Here is a 20,754-nt window from a genome sequence, read left to right as displayed (position 1 = left end):
TTTATTGTATGTAATTGGTTTAGCGATTCTGTTTTGTTGTTGTTTGTTTTTGTTTTGTTTTGATTTTTCTTTTCTAAATGAAGTTTAGAATTGATCTTTTGAGATCTGTAAAATTTTGTGTTGGTATTTTGATACGAATTGCATTGAATCTGTAGATTGCTTTTGGTATGATGTCCATTTTTTACTCTATTAATCCTACCAATTCATGAGCATGGGAAATCTTTCCATCTTTTGATGTCTTTTTCAATTTCTTTCTTCAGAGACTTTAAATTATTGTCATATAGGTCTTTGGCTCACTTGGTTAGAGTTGCAGCAAGATACATTTTATTATATGTGGCTATTGTGAAGGGTGTGAGCTTTCTAATTTTTTTTTCAGCCTGGTTGTCATTTGTATACAGTATAGCTACTGATTTCATTTGTATTAATATTTTACCCAGCAACTTTACTGAAGGTTTCTACCAACTATAGGAATTCTCTGGTGGAATGTTTGGGGTTGCTAATGTATATGATCATATGGTCTGAAAATAGCATTACTTTCACTTCTTCCTTTTTGATATATACCCTCGTGATCTCCTTTAGTTGTCTTATTTATATAGCTAGGACTTCAAATACTATATTGAAGAGATATGGAGAGAGTGGACAACCATGTATTTCTATGATTCTACAGGAGTTGTTCTGAGTTTGTCTCCATTGAATTTGTTGTTGGCTATTGGTTTGCTGTATACAGCCTTTACTTTGTTTAGGAATGAACATTGTACTCCGTATCTATCCCAGACTTTTATCATGAAGGGTGGTCAAAGGATTTTTCTGCACCTAATTGGATGATCATGTGATTTTTTTCTTTTTGTTTTTAATTATATGGTGGATTACATTGGTAGTTTTTCATATGTTGAACAATCCCTATATCTGTATCTGTGAGATGAAGCCTACTTGATCATGGTGTGTTGGAGGCCATGCCGAAGAAACAGCAAAACTGCTCTAGAACTCATGGAATACAGCTCACAGGTTAGCATACACATGATGGGAGTGCCTCTCTAAGGCATAATCCTGAGAATTATGTGTCCTGATGGCTTCATGCTGTTATGGAACACAGCTCTGCTTGTTACCCTGGCAGTCTACATAATCCTCCTAAAATATGAAGTGTGTGAGTGCTATAAAGGGGGTGTTTCCAGCCCCTCACTTGGCAGTATCATTGGCACTCTCACTAATAATGTTTGATTTCTTTGAGGTATTGCTTCTGGAGCAGATTAATGATTTAGCCACCACTCTTGAAAAGAACCTGCATATGTAGATTACTAACAATGACCACTGCCCTTAGAAAGAATTTGGAAAACTAGATTTTAACAGCTCTGACTGTCCTGGACTTGCTTTGTATGCCAGGTTGGCCTCGAACCCACAGAGATCTGCTTGCCTCTGCTTCCCAAGTGCTGAGATTAAAGGCATGTGCCACCATCACCCAGCCTAAATATATTTTTACTAGTAGCTCTGGTGTAGGAAATCTTAGGGAAAAATAGTTTTTTTTAGCAAAGTTAGTTAAAGATATTTTTGCTATTGGCTCTGATGCAGAAAATCTTAGGGAACAATTTGAAGTCAAGAAAAAGTACACTCTTACTGGTAAAGCTAGGGACTTTTTCAGGTTGGTGACCAAAAACAGTACCTCAACTAGCACGAGCTGACATGATTCACTGACACTGGATGTGATGGTGACTGATTTCTTATACTTATTTTTACCCTCAGATTCCTGATATGACTTAATAGAAATTATTGTGTAGATGAGGACCATTAACATTTAAGGAAAAATGGTTGATTTTTTTAAATATAGAAGTTTAGCTTCATGATTCTTTGATTTTTATGAGATTGCATTTTAAGAAAATTGATTCTTTCTTTGTAAACTAAAATTTCAGTCTGTCACTAAAGAAAGGCAGACTGAGAAATTACTTTGCTGGCTTATACTCTGTTAATGTATAAGAAGTTGCTTAGTTACAAATGTATGTGGGTTCTTGGAAATAACTTGTTTTTCATGATTGATTTTCAACAATAATATGTAAAACATTCAATCATATGAAGATAATGAGGAATATGTATTTCTTACATATATTCATTGTAATTATTCTCTTAAAAGAAAATAGAATGTAACTACATTGCGATTCTTTTTTTAAAATTTATTGAGATTATATCTCCATTGTTATCCCATTACTTGTATTTTCCAGTTCCTCCCTCCCTCCCGCTTTCCCCCTATTCCCCTTGCCTAGGTCTATGACCAAGAGGGAACTCCTTCCTCAGTATATGGTCATAGGCTATCAAGTCTCATCTTGGTAGCCTGCTTTTTCTTTCTCTGAGTGCCACCAAGCCTCTACACCAAGGCGAAGTACTCAAATATGGGCCACCAGAGTTCAGGTCAGAGTCAGTCCCTGCTCTCCACACAACTGTGGAGGGTGTCCTGTCTAGTGGCTTGATCAGAGTAGGGGCTTATAGTGTCCTTGGTTGGTGCAGTAGATTGAGCACACCCCTCCCTGGGGCCCAGATTCACCTGTCATGATACTCTTCTTGTAGATTTCTAGGACCCTCTGGATCCTTCTATTTCCCCATTCGCCTATATTTCTCTTACCTAGAGTCCCAATAGGATGTCCGTACATCTATCCCAATCTCATGGTAAGTAAAGAGTTTCATAGGACATGCCTTTTTGGTTAGTGTCCAATTATAAGTGAGTATATACTATGTGAGTCTTTCTGTTTCTGGGTTAACTCACCCAGTATAATAATTTCTAGATCCATCCATTTGTCCACAAATTTAGGGATATCCTTGTTTTTAATAGCTGAGTAGTATATCATGGTGTAAATGTACCACAGTTTCTTTATCCATTCTTCAACTGAGGCACTCTTAAGCTGTTTCCAGGTTCTGGCTATTATGAATAAGGCTGCTATGAACATGGTTGAGAATATGTCCCTGTTGTGTGTTGGAGCATCTTTTGGGTATATTCCAAGGAGTGGAATAGCTGGGTCCTGAAGAAGCCCTATTGATTCTTGTACTGTTTGAAAGATTTTGCTGGACTATATAAGTTGTGAGAGAAATAATAAAGTTGTTAGAACTCACTCTTTGGCATTTGTTCCATCTGCCAAAGTATATTTGTATTTATGTACATATGTACAATAGCTGGGTCAGGGTTTGTTCCATTTACCAAATGTATATATGTGCATATGTGCAATAGCTGGTTGGCTTGGATCTTATTTGTTGGAGTTTGGTCCAGACACAAAGATGTGTGTATGTGCATAGAGTTGTTCGAATCTGTTTCAGTCCATCCAATATGTGAATGTATGTATGTATTTATGTAACTGTGTAAAGTAAGAAAAACTTGAGAGAAGCATCTTGTCTCAACTGACGTGCTGCAGTCTGTCTTCCTTTATCATCAAGTGTAAGTGTGTGTGTGTGTGTGTGTGTGTGTGTGTGTGTGTGTGTGTTTCTTTTCTCTTCTCTCCTTCTTTCCCTTTATTTTTTAGATGCTTTGCCACTATTAGTGAAAAGCCCTGCTTGGAGCTATCAGTCTTAGCCCCCCGCAAAGAACCATAAGCCCTAGCTACCCTTTATATGGTAGCTCTAAGCCCCTTGCAGAAAGTTATCAACATTGGCCTGCAGCCAGAAATTTAATTCTTGTCCCTCAATCTGTCCCTATCCTTGTTAGCATTGTCTTAACAATCACTTCTGGCCTAGAAAGTTTCCCTCAGAGAGAGTCAGCAAGGTCACCAGCCAGCTATCTGATCTATGCTCTGACTCATTTATGTCAAGTAATAATGAAACTGGCCTTCAATAATGTTGGGTGATGAATTTGATTTGTTCTTGGATTCAGTTTGCTAGTATTTTATTGAGTACTTTTACATCAATGTTCATGAATGAAATTGGTCTGAAATTCTCTTTCTTTGTTGAGTCTTTGTATGGACTGGATATCAGGGTAACTGGTCTCACTGAGTGAGTATGGCAATATTCCTTCTGTTTTTATTTTTATGGAATGGTTTGAATAATAGCTTTTTTTTAATGTCTGGGAGTTTTCTGGCCCTGGGCTTTTTTGATTGGCAGACTTTTGATGACTGCTTTATTTCCATAGGGATTAAATGACTGTTTATATTGTTTACCTGATGCTGATTTAACATTGGTAGGTGAACTCTATCAAGAAATTCATACATTACCTTCAGATTTTCCAATTTTGTTGAATATAGGCTTTGAAGTAAGACTTCAAAATGTTTTGATTTCCTCAGTGTCTCTTATGTCCCCCCTTTCCTTTCTGATTTTTGTAAGTTGTATACTGTCTCCCTGTGCTTTAGTTAGTTTGGTTAGTAGTTTTTCAATCTTGTTGATTTTTCTCAAAGAACCAGCTCTATATTTTCTGAATTCTTGCAATTGTTCTCTTTGTTTCCAATTTATTATTTCAGCCCTGAGTTTGATTATTTCCTGCCATCTACTCCTCTCAAGTATGTTTGCTACTTTTTAGAAAATATTTTATTAATTTACTCATATCCTCCCATTCCTCCCTACTTCCCATTTTCCCCCTATTCCCTTCCCCTATATCTGTGACTGAAGGGGACCTCCTCTCCCTGTATATTTCCATAAGGTATCTGGTCTCTTCTTGGTAACCTTCCTTTGAGTGCCACAAGGCCTCCCAATCAAGGGGACTTGGTTAAGGGTTCACCTGAAAGTCAGACCCCACTCTCTACTCAGTGGTGTAGAATGTCCTGTCGATCAGCTAGATCTGGGTAGGAGTTCGAAGTTTACTGCCTATATTGTCCTTGGCTGGTGCCATAGTTTGAACAGGACCTCTGGACCCAGACCCATGCATTATAATGATCATCTTGTAGATTTCAAGGACCCTCTAGATCCTTCTATTTCCCCATTCTCCCATGCTTCTCTCACCTAAAGTCCCAATATGATGTCTGACCTACTTTCCTGGTAAGTGAAGACTTTCCTATTTTAATCCCCTTGACCTCCTTTTGTTGTTTTATTGCTCTGGCTAGTACTTCAAGAACTATATTGAAGAGATATGGAGAAAGTGGGCAGCCTTGTCTGGTCCCTGATTTTAGAGGAATTTCCTTGAATATTACTCCATTTAGTTTGATGTTGGCTATTGGCTTGCTGTACATAGACATTATTATGTTTAGGTATGTGCCTCGTATTCTCAGTCTTGCCAAAACTTTGAACACGAATGTGTGTTGGATTCTGTGAAATGCTTTTTCTGCATTTAAGGATATGATTATGTGGTGTTTCTCTTTCAGTTTGTTTATATGGTGGATTACACTGATGGATTTCTGTACATTAAACCTTTCCAGCATGCCAGGAATGAAACCTACCTGACCACTGTGAATGATATCTTTGATATGTTCTTGCAGTCATTTTGTGAGTATTTTTTTAGTATTTTTGCCTCAATGTTCATAAGAGAAATTGGTCTGAAATTCTCTTTTTTATTGAGTCTTTGTAGGGTTTAGGTATCAATGTGACTGAGGCCTCATAGAAAGAATTTGATAATGTTCCATCCAATTTTATCTTTTGGAGTAGCTTGAAGAGTATCGGTATTAGCTATTCTTTGAAGGTCTGGAAGAATTCTGTGCTGAAGGCATCTGGCCCTGTTTTTTGTTTGTTTGTTTGTTTTTTGTTTTTGTTTTGTTGTTGTTGTTGTTGTTGGGAGACTATCAATGATTGCTTCTATTTCTATAGGAGTAATAGGAGTATTTAATTTGTGTATCTGATCTTGATTCAATTTTGGCAAGTGGAATCGATCAAGAAAATTGTCCATTTCCCTTAGATTTTCAATTGTGGCATATATGCCTGTGAAGTAGGATCTTATGATTCTTTGTATTTCTTCAATGTCTGTTATTATGTCTTCTTTTACATTTTCAATTTTGTTGATTTGCATAGTGTCTTTCTGTCTTTTAGTTAGTTTGGTTAATGGTTTATTTATCTTGTTAATTTTCTCAAAGAACCAGCTCCTGGTTTTGTTGATTCTTTGAATTTTTCTCTTTGTTTCTAATATATTGATTTCAGCTGTGAGTTTGATTATTTCCAGTTATCTATTCCTCTTGGGTGTTTCTGCTACTTTTCTTTCTAGGCTTGCCAGATGCGTCATTACGTTGCTTATGTGGGATGTTTCCAATTTCTTTGTGCTATGAATGTTCCTCTTAGCACTACTTTCAACTTTGGTATGTTGTTCCTTTCTTTTCATTGAATTTCAGGAAGTCCTTTATTTCTTCCTTTATTTATTCCCTGATCCAGGTCTCATTAAGTAGAGAGATGTTTAGTTTCCATGTGTAAGTAGGCTTTTTGTTATTTCTGTTGTTTTTGAAGTCTAGCCTTAGACCATGGTGATCTGATAAGATACAAGGTATTATTTTAATCATCTTATATCTTTTGAGGCTTGTTTTGTGACCTGCTAAGTGATCAATTTTGGAGAAGATTCCATGGTGTGCTAAGAAGAAGGTATAACCCTTTGTGTTTGGATGAAAAGTTCTGTATATGTCTTTTAGAGCACTTTGATTCATGACATTGGTTAATGATTTTATTTCTCGGCTTAGTTTCTGTTTCAGTGACCAATCTTTCAGTGAAAGTGGAGTGTTGAAGTCTCTCACTCTTAATGTGTGGTGATTGATGAGTGGCTTAAGCTTTGTTAATAATTCTTTTACAAATGTGGGTGCCCTTGTATTTGGAACATAGGTGTTCAGAATTGTAATGTCAACTTGGTTGATTTCACCCTTGTTGAATATGAAGTATCCTTCTTCATCCCTTTGATTAATTATGGTTAAAAGTCTATTTTATTAGATATTAAAATGACTACACCAGTTTGTTTCTTGTGACCATTTGCTTGGAATATTTTTCCCAACCTCTTACCCTGAGGTAATGTCTGTTCTTGTGGGTGAGGTGTTTTCCTTGTATGCTAAGAATGTTGGGTCTTGTGTATGCATCTATCTGATTAATCTGTTTCTTTTTATTGGAGAATCAAGCCCATTGATGTTGAAAAATATTAATGACCAGTGACAGTTAAGTCTCTTCATTTTCGATGTTTGTTACAGGTGAGAGTTTGTGAGGTTGCAATTTTGCAATGGTGTAGTTACCTATTTCCTGTATAGTTGTGTTTGTATTTGTTCCCTGTGCAGTTGAGTTTTCCTTCTAGTAACTTCTATAAAGATGGATTTGTGGATAGGTACTGTTTGAATTTGTTTCTGTCATGTAGTATTTTCTTTTCCCTATCAATGGTTATAGACAGGTTTTCTGGGTATAGTCGTCTGACCTCGTATTTCTGGTCTCATAGGGCTTGAAGGACCTCTGTCCAAGACATTCTTGCTTTTATGGTCTCTTCTGAGAAGTCGAGTGTAATTATGTTAGGTTTGTCTTTATATCATACTTTGTCATTTTCTCTTGCCACTTTTAATATTTTTCCCTGTTCTGTATATTTTGTGTTTTTATTATTAAGTGGCGGGAAGATTTTCTTTTCTGGTCTTTTCTATTTGGTGCTCTGTAGGCATCTCATATGTTCATATGCATCTCTTTCTTCAGATTGGGGAAATTTTCTTCTATGATTATATTGAAGATATTTTCTGGGCTGTGGAGTTGGGCACTTTCTCTTTCCTCAATGCCTATTATTCTCGGGTTCCTTCTTTTCATTATGTCCTTGATTTCTTGTATGTTCTGTGTCAGGAACTTTTCAGATGTAGCATTTTCTTAGATGGCTGTTTCAAGTTCTATGATTGTATCTTCAAGTCCCAAGATTCATTCCTCCAGTTCTTGGATTCTGTTAGAGAAGGTGATCTCTCTTGCTTGCTTTCTTCTCTAAGGCCTCTCAATCATGTTTTTCTTCTGTGTGTTTCTTTATCATTATTCCATTTTCATCTTCGGATCTTGAACTGTTTTGTTGATTTCCTTCATCTGTCTGTTTGTATTTTCTGAAATTCCTCCAGTGCCTCTCTATATGTCTCTTTTATGTCTTCAACCTGTTTGGTTGCATCCTCCTGCAATTCTTTACAGATTATTTTCATTTCTTCCATTATCATCTTCCTTACTAAGGACTTGAGGTCTTTGTCTCTCTCTCTCTCTCTCTCTCTCTCTCTCTCTCTCTCTCTCTCTCTCTCTCTGTGTGTGTGTGTGTGTGTGTGTGTGTATGTGTGTGTTGATTGATTTTTGGTTCTCAGGGTTGCACTCTTTTGGATAACTGGGATTTGGAAGTGCTGAACTGTTTTGGTTTTTGTTGTTTGCATTCTTACCATCCTTTAATCATTTTGCTGTTTCTGATGATGGGATGTAGCTTCTGGTGTCCTTCACTGGTCGTTGAGAGTGGATAGCTGGTGAATGATTATAGATTTTGTGCCCTTGGCTGTGGGGATCAGGGAATTCTTCCCTGGAACAGGCAGGTTACCTCGTTTCCACTCCTGGAGACTTTGCTCTACACTTTAGGCTCCAGGCTGAGTCAGTAGAGGTAGGCTTCTGCTTGGTCTCTTTCATGTTAGTGCTGGGACTCAGACCATGGGTGGCAAGCTCTAGCTGGGTAAGTTGTTCCCAGTTGCCTGCATTTCCCCGCAGCCTGGTCCTGTATTCAAGACCCCACCTGAATCATACCCACTGAGCTACGGGCACATTTTAGACCAGTGTATAGACACCTCATGGTGTCCAGCCTCTCCAAGGGGCATGGGAGATCCTGTTGGGGCTGTGGAAACTGATCCAGCTAGGTTCTATCTATTGGAGGCTGCAGGATCAGTATCCCACTGCCAGAGACTGGGATGGGCTCTATAGATGGGCAGATTGCTCCAAGCTGCCTGCACTTCCCATGGCCCTGTAGTCAAGACTCCACCAGGTCAGACCCTCTGAGCTGTTGTAGCCTTTTAGGCCAGTGCATAGACACTTCAGGGGTGTCCAGCCTCTCCCAGAAGTGTGGGAGATCCTGCTGGGACTGTGGGAACTGCCCAAGCTGAGATCTAACTGCTTTAGTCTGCTGGATTGATCCCCTGCATCTGGCTCCAATTTGGGCCCATTCTGGACCCAGCTGCCTGTGTTTTCATATGCTCCTGGGTCCCACCACTATTTGGCATGGGGCAGGTGGAGGGAGCCAAGGCCAGATTCCCCCATTTACCTAAGACTTCCCCAGGCCAGAGGCTCTGGTGTACCACTGTCCCACACACTGAATTTAGGCTTTATATGCCAGCTGCAGCATTCAAGTTGGTCCTGTTTGATCATCTGGAGAGTGGGTTCAGGACCTCCATGCCCTGTTGCTTGGCCAGCGGCCAGGCCTACCAGTGGTCTGCACTGTGTGGGACCCCACTCACCTAAAGTTCTCTAGAGCTAGCAGTCTGTGGCTCCATTCAAATTCCTGGTCTCCATGCAGTAGACTAGATACAGTGCATGCTGGGTACACCATCTTGGAACTTCTCCTTAAACATCTTCATACTCAGGGATTGAAGGTAATTTTTCTGTTTCTGCTGCATTCAAATATTCCATGTTCTTGGAGATTATAGTGGAGCCTAATTCCCTGGCTTTTGTTGACCGTGTACTTATGCTGGCCTTAGCCATCTGGTTGTCCATGGAGTTGACTGTTTGCTCCCAGAACCTACTCGGTTTCTCAAACATTAATGTTCCACAAGGTCCCACTGGTCTTCTCAAGACCATTAGTAGATACGTACTGAAGACTGGATTTGCATGTCTATGGAGTCCAGAGTCCTCTTCAGGGTAGCAGGGAAAGATGGGAGGAACACCAAAAGGGACAGGGGTGTTTTGGAGTGGAGCACATATAGCTGAGCAGTTGCTGTGTTCCCAGCAGTCAAATTCAGCTGTGATCCACCATTTTAGACCCTGGGACCCTGTATGTTGCTATTGTTCAGTCAGTCTTCCCTGGAAGACCAGTGGCATGGCAGAATGGAGGTTGGTGCACTGCTCTCAGGGAAGGTGGAAGAATCTGAGGTCAAGGGTCCCTGGAACTGTGGATTCATGTTTGAATGTGCATATGGTGTGGGTGGACTGGAAGTGTCAGGAGGGTGGAAAGCACTAGGAGGGTATGGGTGGGGAGTACTGGGAAGGTGGGAGGCCTGAGCAGGTGCAAGTGGAGAGTTCTGTGCAGGGGAAGGTTCTAGGTGTGTGGGAAGTGTCAGGTGGGTGCTGCGAACTTGAGCCACAGTATCATTTTTTTAATCCTAAACTGTTACTTAATGTGTGGATTGAAAGTTATACCCCTCTCAAAAAAATCTTGGGCTTTTGATTAGTTGGTCTTCACTTAATGGCTATTTGTGAAAGACTAAGCAGTGTGAGCTTACTGAAGTAAGTATGTCACTAGGACACATGCTTTGAGTTTTCAAAAGATTGATATTTTTCACAAGGTGTTTTCTGTCTCCTGCTTGTGAATCATTATATGACCTTCCAGCTGTACCTACTGACATTCATTCACTCTGCCATCATGAATTGTGTCCTCTGGTACTATAAGCCTAAGTAAATGCTTTCTTTCATAACTGTTTTATCATGACAATAGAAAAATAATTAATACACTTCATAAATATGTTGAAAATTTGTAATCATGTTATTGAGTGAAATAAGAAAAGAAAGAAAAAATCATTTATTATAAAGTACAGCATACTTCCAAAATGAATGGGATAATATGTCCAACATTTATTCCAATAAGTAACATTCGTAAAATAGCCTTGGCTGACTCATATAATCTGTGAGTCCATGAGATATCTGTGTGAAGACAGAGCTTTAGTGAATTGGCAGCTTCACACAATACAGAAGTGGCAACATTTCCAATGTGAGAACCTTATACTCTGTAAGCAAGGGATGTTTAGAACACTTGTACATATATTGTAGTGTCTGCTTGAATTGAACAAGGACCATTATTGTAGCTTTTCAAATTATATGATGCCTTAAAACAGTTAAACATCATTGTTCATGTGATTATTTGCATTAATGATAACACGTTGATTCTCTTAGTGGATGATATCAATTTATAAAAGAAATATATGTTATGAAGAGAGAAGCAAATGAAAACTGCACTATGGTGACCTATGTGAAAAGACATAAGCAACTTAAAGGAAGGAAGTGTTGAGCAGAGAGTTCCAGGTGTTAGAGCATGAGTGGGCACACCTGCCAGGGTTCTGCCTCAGAATAAGAGGCTGACTTGAAGAAGGGTGGAAGCAAGAATGGTGAGGGAAGAAAGGGTCGAATGAGTCAGGCATGGGGATCAGAAGGCATTTACAACCTGACTGACTGGCACTCAGAGTGATTCTTTATTTATACAGAACACAGAAGGCAGGGATAGATGCATCTTGTTCCAAAACATAGATCATATCATTTTTGTGCCTAACATGTGTTTTAACTTCTGCTGGGTCAAAAGTTTAGTCATCATTGATAAACCATGACAAAACAGAGTTAACTTTTACAACCATTTTTCCTCATCAACTCATAATCCAATTTTTAACAAATTGACATTTCAAGGTCATATTTTATCAAAATATGACAGCCTGTTCTCAGACTGGTAACTCCTGTGATTTCAAGGGCACTATACAGAAACAAAATCTCCAAGCCAGCCTGGACAGATTGTAATGTCCCAAGCTGTGTATTATCAACTTCTAATAGTCATCAAATTGTCATTAGGCCATAAAAATTCTTCAGGCCACGGTTGCTGCAGTTATTATCATTCAACTCCTGCCATAATACAATGTTTCTACTTTTTATATTTTTTAAATTTACTTTTTTTTGCCTTTAATCTCTTTTTATTGTTTGAGAATTGCACACTTGCATTTTCTTTTTTCTTAATTAATTTATTCTTGTTACATCTTAATGGTTATCCCATCCCTTGTATCCTCCCATTCTTCCCTCCCTCCCATTTTCCCCTTATTCCCCTCCCCTATGACTGCTCCTGAGAGGGATTACCTCCACCTGTATATACTCATCCCTTTCAAAATTCCTACACAATTTTTTAAAGACATTGAAAGTTCAATTCTGAACTTCATATGGAAAAACAAAAAACCCAGAATAGCTAAAACATTCTTCTACAATAAAAGGTGCTCCGGAGGAATCTCCATACCTGATCTCACACTGTACTATAAAGCAATAGTAATTAAATTTACTATTATATCTAATCTTGGTATTCTTTGTTCCTTGGTCATACGACACTATAGTTCCCCTGTATGAGTTAACTTTATTTTAAGAAAGGAAGGAATTAATATATTTTTCCTTTATCATTTACCCATACCATTCCTTGTCCATCATTCTAAGTAAGAGGCTTTTAATTTGATCTGCTGCCAACTTCTCTAGACTACTGCTGGATATTGTTTTCCTTTATAAGTTTACTTTGTTTTGATTATCTTGTTCGAATAAGGAGTGTTAAGGGGCAGATGTGCCAAAGGGTATCTTTGAGTCTGAGCCTCATAAGGAGGTCTCTGGCATAATTATTTAACTCACAGCCTCCAGTGCATGGAGGATCTTAAAGTAGGGCCAGATAAAGATAGCTCCCTAAATATGGGAGGACTGGTATGGTCAGTTCATTCCTGGTGAAGCTTAGAAACAGCACTTCTGGAAGAAGGCATAGATGATTCATAAAAAAAATTCCATCAATCAAATATCCCAAATTGTACAAATATTGAAAACCTCTAAGCATGCAATGGATAAAGATAAAGACCAAAAAGTGTTGGACCATACAACAGTGACTGCATCATTCAGCTCATCTTTGCTGGAGCTTTTCAATCAGCTATGCTGGCTTTATGACTTTCTCTCTTCCTATTAGATATGGATGTGACACATACCCACACTTGCTGCCTGAATATGGATGACAACAAAAGACAAGTAACATAATCAGAAAGTAGAAATGCGTTAAGTTTGACCTGTAAATATTTACAAAAAAAAATCTGATGATAGGAGGAAATCATATCAGTAAAAATAAAACAGCAGAAACAGCAAAAATTGGTATTTGTATATTTTATGAAATAAATCTTATATATTAGAGTCTATAGGAGCAATATGTATATTGAATGTTTCAATTTATGTAAATTGTAACTGACACAAAACTAAATATCTTGCATAAATTAAAGGAAACAGAATTATACCTAAAATCTCCACTTTTACATTGACAGAACTTGGATTTAAATGAAAGCACAATTTTTCCTTACACACTAATGTTCTTTCTTCTTCAAATCATGTTATTTATTCTAGATAAGTAATCATGTTTAGCATCAATTGCAATCCAGGAAACTATGATTTACTCTCTTCTAAAAGTTGAAATTCAGTGACCAATAAAATATTTACGTATCTGAATGCTAAATATCTTAATCACAATGTACTGTATGTAACTTTATGAAAACCAAACAGTACTGTGACTCCTAAAGAAGCAATGAGATTGTTAATATTTCAACTCTAAGTAGAAGACATAGTTGTCAATACAGAAATATGCTTTTTAACTAATAATTCTTTTAAGCCAAGAGATGTTACATTCATTTATACAACTTATTTTATGCATTTTGATTACTTGAAGAAATATTTATGATTTATTTAAAAATTCTCATTTAATACAAGTATTTAATTTTAGAATATTGTGTCAGTATTAATTATACCTTAAAATATACTTTATAACATATATCAAAGCTTAAATAAAAAAATGTGACTATACTTACAGTACAAGTCATAGTATGGTATCTTCAACTAGTCTCTGAATAGATCATAATATTTTAGTAGCTGATAATTCAAAATAATTTGTATTTTACATAAAATTATTATTACACTGTAAAGTATACATGATAATTTCCCTTCCTGACTCTACCTTACTATAACCACACTACTTGGCCATTTTATTCAAAGTTGAAGCACAGGTTTAGCTACTAACCATCAATCAGTACTTTAAACTGAGAAAATGTTTAGTGATAATTTTAATCTTCTTTTCTTTTTAAAATTATTTATTCATTTAAATGGTTTATTCAAATTACATCTCAATTGTTATCTCCTTACTTGTACCTTCCTGTTTCCCTTTCCCTCTCTCTTTCTCCCTATTCCCCTCCACTAGGCCTGTGACAGAAGGGGACCTCTTCCCCCACCATATGATCACAGCCAATCAGGTGTCATCTGGATAGCCTGCTTCCCCTTCCTCTGAGTGCCATCAGGCTTCCTCACCAAGGGAAAGTGGTCAAATGGGGAGCACCCGACTTCATGTAAGAGGCAGACCCTGTTCTCCACACAACTGTGGAGTATGTGCTGTCCATTGGCTAGATCTGAATAGGAGGTCTGGGTTTACTATATGCATTGTACTTGGTTTGTACAGCAGTTTGTGTAGGCTCCCCTGGGTCCAGATCCCTGAACCTTGATGGTCTTGCTCATAACAGAACTATTGCTTCATTATATTATAAAATACATAGCTTAAAATTTACTTATAGCAATGGATAAAAATCAAGAGCTATAAATTTGAAAAACATTGCTAGAAATGGTCTAACTGTATATCACAAGCAAATCAAATTAATATAATTTGATTTTAGTAGTTCAGTAAGATTCTGCCTTCCTCACTTATACAAAAGAACATGAGTTTTTTAAAATTTCAAGACCTCAATTGTCTTATTTTTTAAAATTAATTTATATCTTACATGATGGTAGCTTCATGAATTCTACTTCAAATGATTTGGAGTGTATTTTACATATTTACTTTGGTTTTTTTTTATTACAAAATTTGATATTTATTTTGCTTCATATATTCATGTAATTTTAATGGTTCTGCCAATCAATAGTAGGATTTTACAATCTTTAAGGTTACCTTGTTCTTCACCTTTTAAGTATTCTACTAGTAGTCATTACTAGTGATTTGATTTTATGCAACTGCTTAGGATATATGTTATTTGAATAAAATTTATTGATTTTTCTATAATGAATAAATTTCTCTCATATTTTCTTCTCCATGTTAATTCACAACTTGGTTTTTTTCAGTTCCATTACTTTATAGTCTTTCTTTTCAATTAAATTTGGGGAATTTCATAGATTATTTCTGCATTTACATCATTTCCATAGGTCCTCCTTCTCCCTTTAACTTCTTTCAGGGCTGGCAAATTCCTCTCAAAATAATTACTTCATTAATGATAACAATTATATATTGATAATATTATACTTACATAAATACAGCCTACTTAACATATTTAGTGTTGTTCACATATGAACAACCTATCAGAGGTTACATCCCTAAAAAGAAAAGATTATCCCAATAAGAAGCAATTGATTGGTTATAAATCTTCAGCTAAGGGTAGAAATCTTAGAAATGTTTTATAGCTAAATTAGAACATGAAATAATGTTGTCATTATGGAGGTCCATCATACTGTTGAGATTTCATAAGTGCCATGTCCATTGCTTTAATGTCTAGAAGACACTCTCTCACATAATTTTCCTCCAGCTCTTACAATCTTTCCAACTTCTTTAATATTGTCCTCTGAACTTTAGAAACAAGATTTTCATTCTAAATATACCAATTAAAACTGTGCTTGTGACAGAATTTACTATGTCTATTAGTAAACATTTATGTGTCTTTGTGATAGCCTCATTCTGCTACAAAAAGCAGGTTTGGTTTTGTTTTGTTTTTTTTCTGAAGGAAGAGAGCAACATTTACCTTTGGGTATAAGGATAAACATTTAGGACATAGTTAGCAATTATACTGGCTTAGGAAACTAGCAGTAGTAGGCTCTTCTCTAAGGTCTATGACAGGTCCCTAAATGGGCTCTTGGACAGGTTTACAGTACCAAGAATGAGTTCCTGTCTCTTGAATAAGCCTTCAGTCTAACTTAACCGTTGTTGATTGTACCCAAGTTATAAGTACAACTATTCCAAAAGTAAATAACTTTGTTATTATTGTAACAGTTTAAATTATTGACCTCCTTTCTTTCCTGGCACCTTGCCAATCACTTTCATATATTTTGACAGCAAGTTGTCAGGAAAGAAACTTCCAGATCACTCATGCAATCTATGTGATGTCTTCAGCAACATAGGTTTTAACTTCATGTTCTGGGAGGCAAACAAGGACAATGGTAATAGTCTATATACTTTTGTGTGTTCCTTGGACCCCAATGCCTCAAAGTGGAATTTTTATGTTTCCATGGGATTGCTGTTATGTGTGTTATAACTCCATTTCATGTGTGAGTGTTTATGTCTTTATTCACATAAAAATGCATTTGACTTGAGTGGATAGACTATTGTATTTAATTGACATCTCGGAGTTAGTTATCACAAAGTAACATTTGGATCTCAGCTCCAGTAACCATACTTCCATTTTCATACGAACACTTTCATGACTATCAACAGATAAAAAAAATCATGCAGAGAAATATGAACTACTACAGAAACAACACATATATGAGTGATGATAAAAATCCCTATTAAAATTATCCCAATATCTTGTGCTGAAAATAAGTACAGTTTTCTTCCAATTATTCCATTTATCTTTGTCATTTTTTGGAGCAAAACATTATGAGTTATTTTTTAATTTTTATTACATATTTTACATATACCTTTATATTATTAAACATATATACAATAAAATCCCTACAGCAAGAAGAACCACAAAACAATCTGATTGTTTTATATCTCTATCTATCTATCTATCTATCTATCTATCTATCTAATATATATTTTTTGATAAATATATATGTTACATTCATAATGTTTTGGCTATTTGTATATGTTAGCCTTGAAGAAAATATCTTTCCTAACTTGGTGAATCTAAAATTCTGAATTTAAATCGATATCTATCATATCTCATCATTTTCAACTTAAAACATCTATCTAGATCTAAAAACAACTTAACCTCAAAACAACTAAGCTTATTTGTAAAACTAGATTATCTGCTCATCAACTACATCAGAGACTTGAGAAGGAATAAAATTAAGTAACTGAGTAAACAGGAAGTGCAGGTTAGCAACTTCTAAAGTGAAAAAAAAATGACAGAGACAGTTTGCTCTCTGAACAGTCACCCAAAATTCTTTATACCTTTGGAGCATCATCTTCAGCCTTCTGTCCCAATATATCTGATAGACATATTTGTGAAATAGGAACTATTTAGGACCTGCTTACCCTGTCTTGGCTGAGTTTGGCTGTCGACTCTGCCTACATCCAAGCTTGCCCATTTAATGCAGAATTCTGTCTGTAGTATAAACAAGGATGTTTTCCCAGTGGCTTGCTTGCCACATTTGAAGCTATCTCCATAATGTGGTTCTTTGATGCTCATTATCTTTTTGAGGTAAGCTGGGTACTGTCAGGAGTTAACCTCTCTCATTGTAAATCTATCTTTGAAATAACAAAAATATTGTTAAATGTCATATTCTATATGTCTCTGAGGTTTGTGAAGATTTAATCTAACTATTTTACCTTATATTTCTGTAGAATCATATCTATCTGTTACACTTAGGATGTATATTCTTATGATTAAAAATAGACTAGTATTGATATGACCTAAATATTATCAACTAACAATTAACTTGTATAACTTACTTATTCCAAGTAGCCTGCAATACCACTTTCAGAGAGAGTACTGGAACTACCATATATATAGAGTGTAATATATATATATATATATATATATATATATATATATATATATATACATATATATATATATATATTAAAGAATAAGCTTAAATTTGAATTCTATACCAATGTATCAAAAATTAAACTATTTTGCATCTATATACAAAATTCTACAACAGTGGGTTGCATTTTTTAAATGCAGATTATCTCTAGTAGAAGATAAAATCAAGAAGGGAGCAGAGACACAGCTTAGTAGATAAGATGATTTGTGTGAACTGAGCAACTTCAATTCAATTCCTGGATGCTATAATGGAAGAAGAGAAAAAATTCCTGAACTTGTCCTCTATCCTCTACTAATATACTATGGTATAGTTGTGCATGGACATGTATATACATATAAAATGATTGTATACAACATGCTCAGGAAAAGAAAAGAAGTAGGAAAATACTTGTTAATCACCATCCTTTCAAACATACACAGGCTTTACTTCATGTGCCTCATGTTACTGCAGCACATGTTAACCTTTAACATAATGTCCTTTCTACCTCTGTTTTGAATTTCCAGTTATGGACCTCCATGCCCAGCCTTTTCAGCTAATTTCAGTTAATCAGGTACATTTCTAAAATCAGCGCAGCCTCAATGCTACCTCACTGCAATTAAATCTCTAATCTAAAGGACATTTCAGCATACAAGCCCTGGTATAAAAACATGGTCTCTCATCAACATTTTATTGATTAATTAGTACATTCCTATGACAATGTCATATTCTTTGTGTAATAGAGCATTATAATAACCCAAGATATTAGATGCAATTTTTATTTATTTATTTATTTATTTATTTATCTACTTATTTATTTATTTTGGACATTTCTGTTTTCTTAAAGTCTTTGTCATTCTTGCTTTTTCATATAATCTGTATATACTATGAAGATTGAGGAGAATCATCTTGAAGAATTACACAGTTTCTAATTGGGATTGAATGAACCTTTTTAAATAAAAGCATGCATTTAAACACATAAATTAATTCTTAATATACCTAATAACATTTTTTTTTCATTATTCATCTCCCAGACACAAATGTTCATTTCATACGGAGATTTTATGACTCTTTATTCTAGTATATAGAGCAATCTATATTTAAAAATAAAATGAATGTTCCACTTCTAGGACATAAATTTCCAAATGATTTGTATGTTTATTTCAATGTTATCTATGAATTCTAATGTTTTGTCTTCTTTACTATTTTATTTTTTAACTCAACATTCTGTCTAGGATTTTGTGGTTAGTCCTTCCATATTCTGGCCTAGAGATATACTGTTGTGATCTTGTGAGCTATAGACTTTTCCTTTAGACCATGTCTCTAAATAAAAAGGATTCTGACATATAGAGGAAACCCTAAAGTTCACTATATTCAAAAATATACAAGAGATTTGACAGCCCTAAATGGTTTTCCAAAAAGGAACTAATCTATAATTTCCACTGGCTTCCCTTAATTGTTGGCCTGAGATTGAACCAAAATTTAAAAATTCTCTAATGAGATATACTGTTATAAAATTTTGAGCCATGGACTTTTCCTTTAGATCCTGTATCTAAATAAAAAATTTTACTATAATCATATTTTCCTTTCTGAATATTTGTTTTCCCTAACTTGTAAGCAATTCATGCCTTTTCTGTAGTTTACATTAAGTACTATCTATAATCACTTTACTTTATCTTTAGTGCACTTTAACCATGAGGATATGCCATTTATGGTTTCTGATTTTTTACAGTGAATTAGTTCTCAAGAATTGCTCTTAAGTCACTGAAGTATAATAATCAATCTTCCAGTAGAATAAACTAGGTTGACAGTGAAAATCATTTAATAAGGACAGGAAATTGAACTATAGTAAGAGCTAAGATGAAATGCCTGAAAAAAAAAAACTATGTTTTAAAAATATCAAAAGAGGATGGTTTTTGAAAATATTTTGGACAAACTTATAAAATGTTAACATGATTGATTCTGTTTAGGAAAATACTTCTTAGCATATTAAATGTATCAATTTATGCATATAAGCACATTAAATTATCAACTTATGTCAGAAAAAATAAAATGAAAGTTATATAATCATTCCTATTTTTAAGATTACACATGCATATATGTATTTTATAAGCTATCAAATCAGTCATAATAGCCGAATCCTTCCCTTGGGCTGAGGATAAAGAAGTATTAATAGATTGATGAATATCTGGACCATGAATCACCATATACCATTAGATGAGCTGCCAATAAAATAAATATCTGCCTTTGAAACCAGAGGGTTTTAAGAACTATTAAAATCACAAATTCAGTACAAATGAGAAAATCCCAGAGCTCACCGTTTACCATTTAGATGATGTTTAAATATCTCAAATACTATAAATGTTTTTATTTCCTCAGATGATAGAATGAAATGAGAGCTATACTCAAGCTTTATGAATACATGGCTTTGGCTGACCCCAGAGCATTTCTCTTTTTTTTTCTTCTTTTTTTATTAATTAATTTATTTAATCACTTTACAGCCTGATTGCACCCCATTCCATTCTCTCCTTTCTGTCCTACCCTCACACTCCTTCCTCCACTTTCCCAAACACTTCTCAGAGAAAAGGAGGTCCTCCATGGATACCAATTTTCATTGACACATCAAGTCATAGCAGAATTATGTTCATCCTCTCCACTGTGGCCTGAAAATGAAGCTCAACTATAGGAGAGGTATACAAAGGCAGGCAAAAGAGTCAGAGACATCCCCTACTCAAATGTTTAGAGGACACACATGATGACCAACCTCTGCTACATCTGCTACATATGTGTAGTCCACCTATGTCCAGCCGATGCTTGTTCTTTACTGCTGCTTCAGTCTCTGTGAGCACCCAGGGGCCCACTTTAGTTTAGACTGTAGGTCTTCTTGTGTTGTCCTTCAACCCTCCAGCTTACTCAATCCTCCAGCACACCTTTCACAGGACTATCAAATCTCTTGCTATTATTTGGTATCTAAGAATCCCAAGGCCTAGGTCCAGAAGCTTCAAGCCTTCCTACAATTTAATCTTATGAAAGCCAGACCCTTGAAGGCTGCAGCTTCCAGCCTCCATTTACTAATTTAAGCCTAGAATATTTCCAGCCTCTGAGACTTACAGCTGAACAAATATATGCTTTCCAGTTCTTTTTATAATCTAGCTGGCTGGTTCAACTTATCTCTTCTGGCTCAAAACTCTATAAACTGTTTTCTCTCTGATTTTCATTGAA

Source organism: Acomys minous (genome assembly GCF_964271855.1).
Source record: "Acomys minous genome assembly, chromosome: 3".
In the NCBI taxonomy this organism is placed as follows: Eukaryota; Metazoa; Chordata; class Mammalia; order Rodentia; family Muridae; genus Acomys; species Acomys minous.
Note: the sequence above shows the minus strand (reverse complement) of the source record.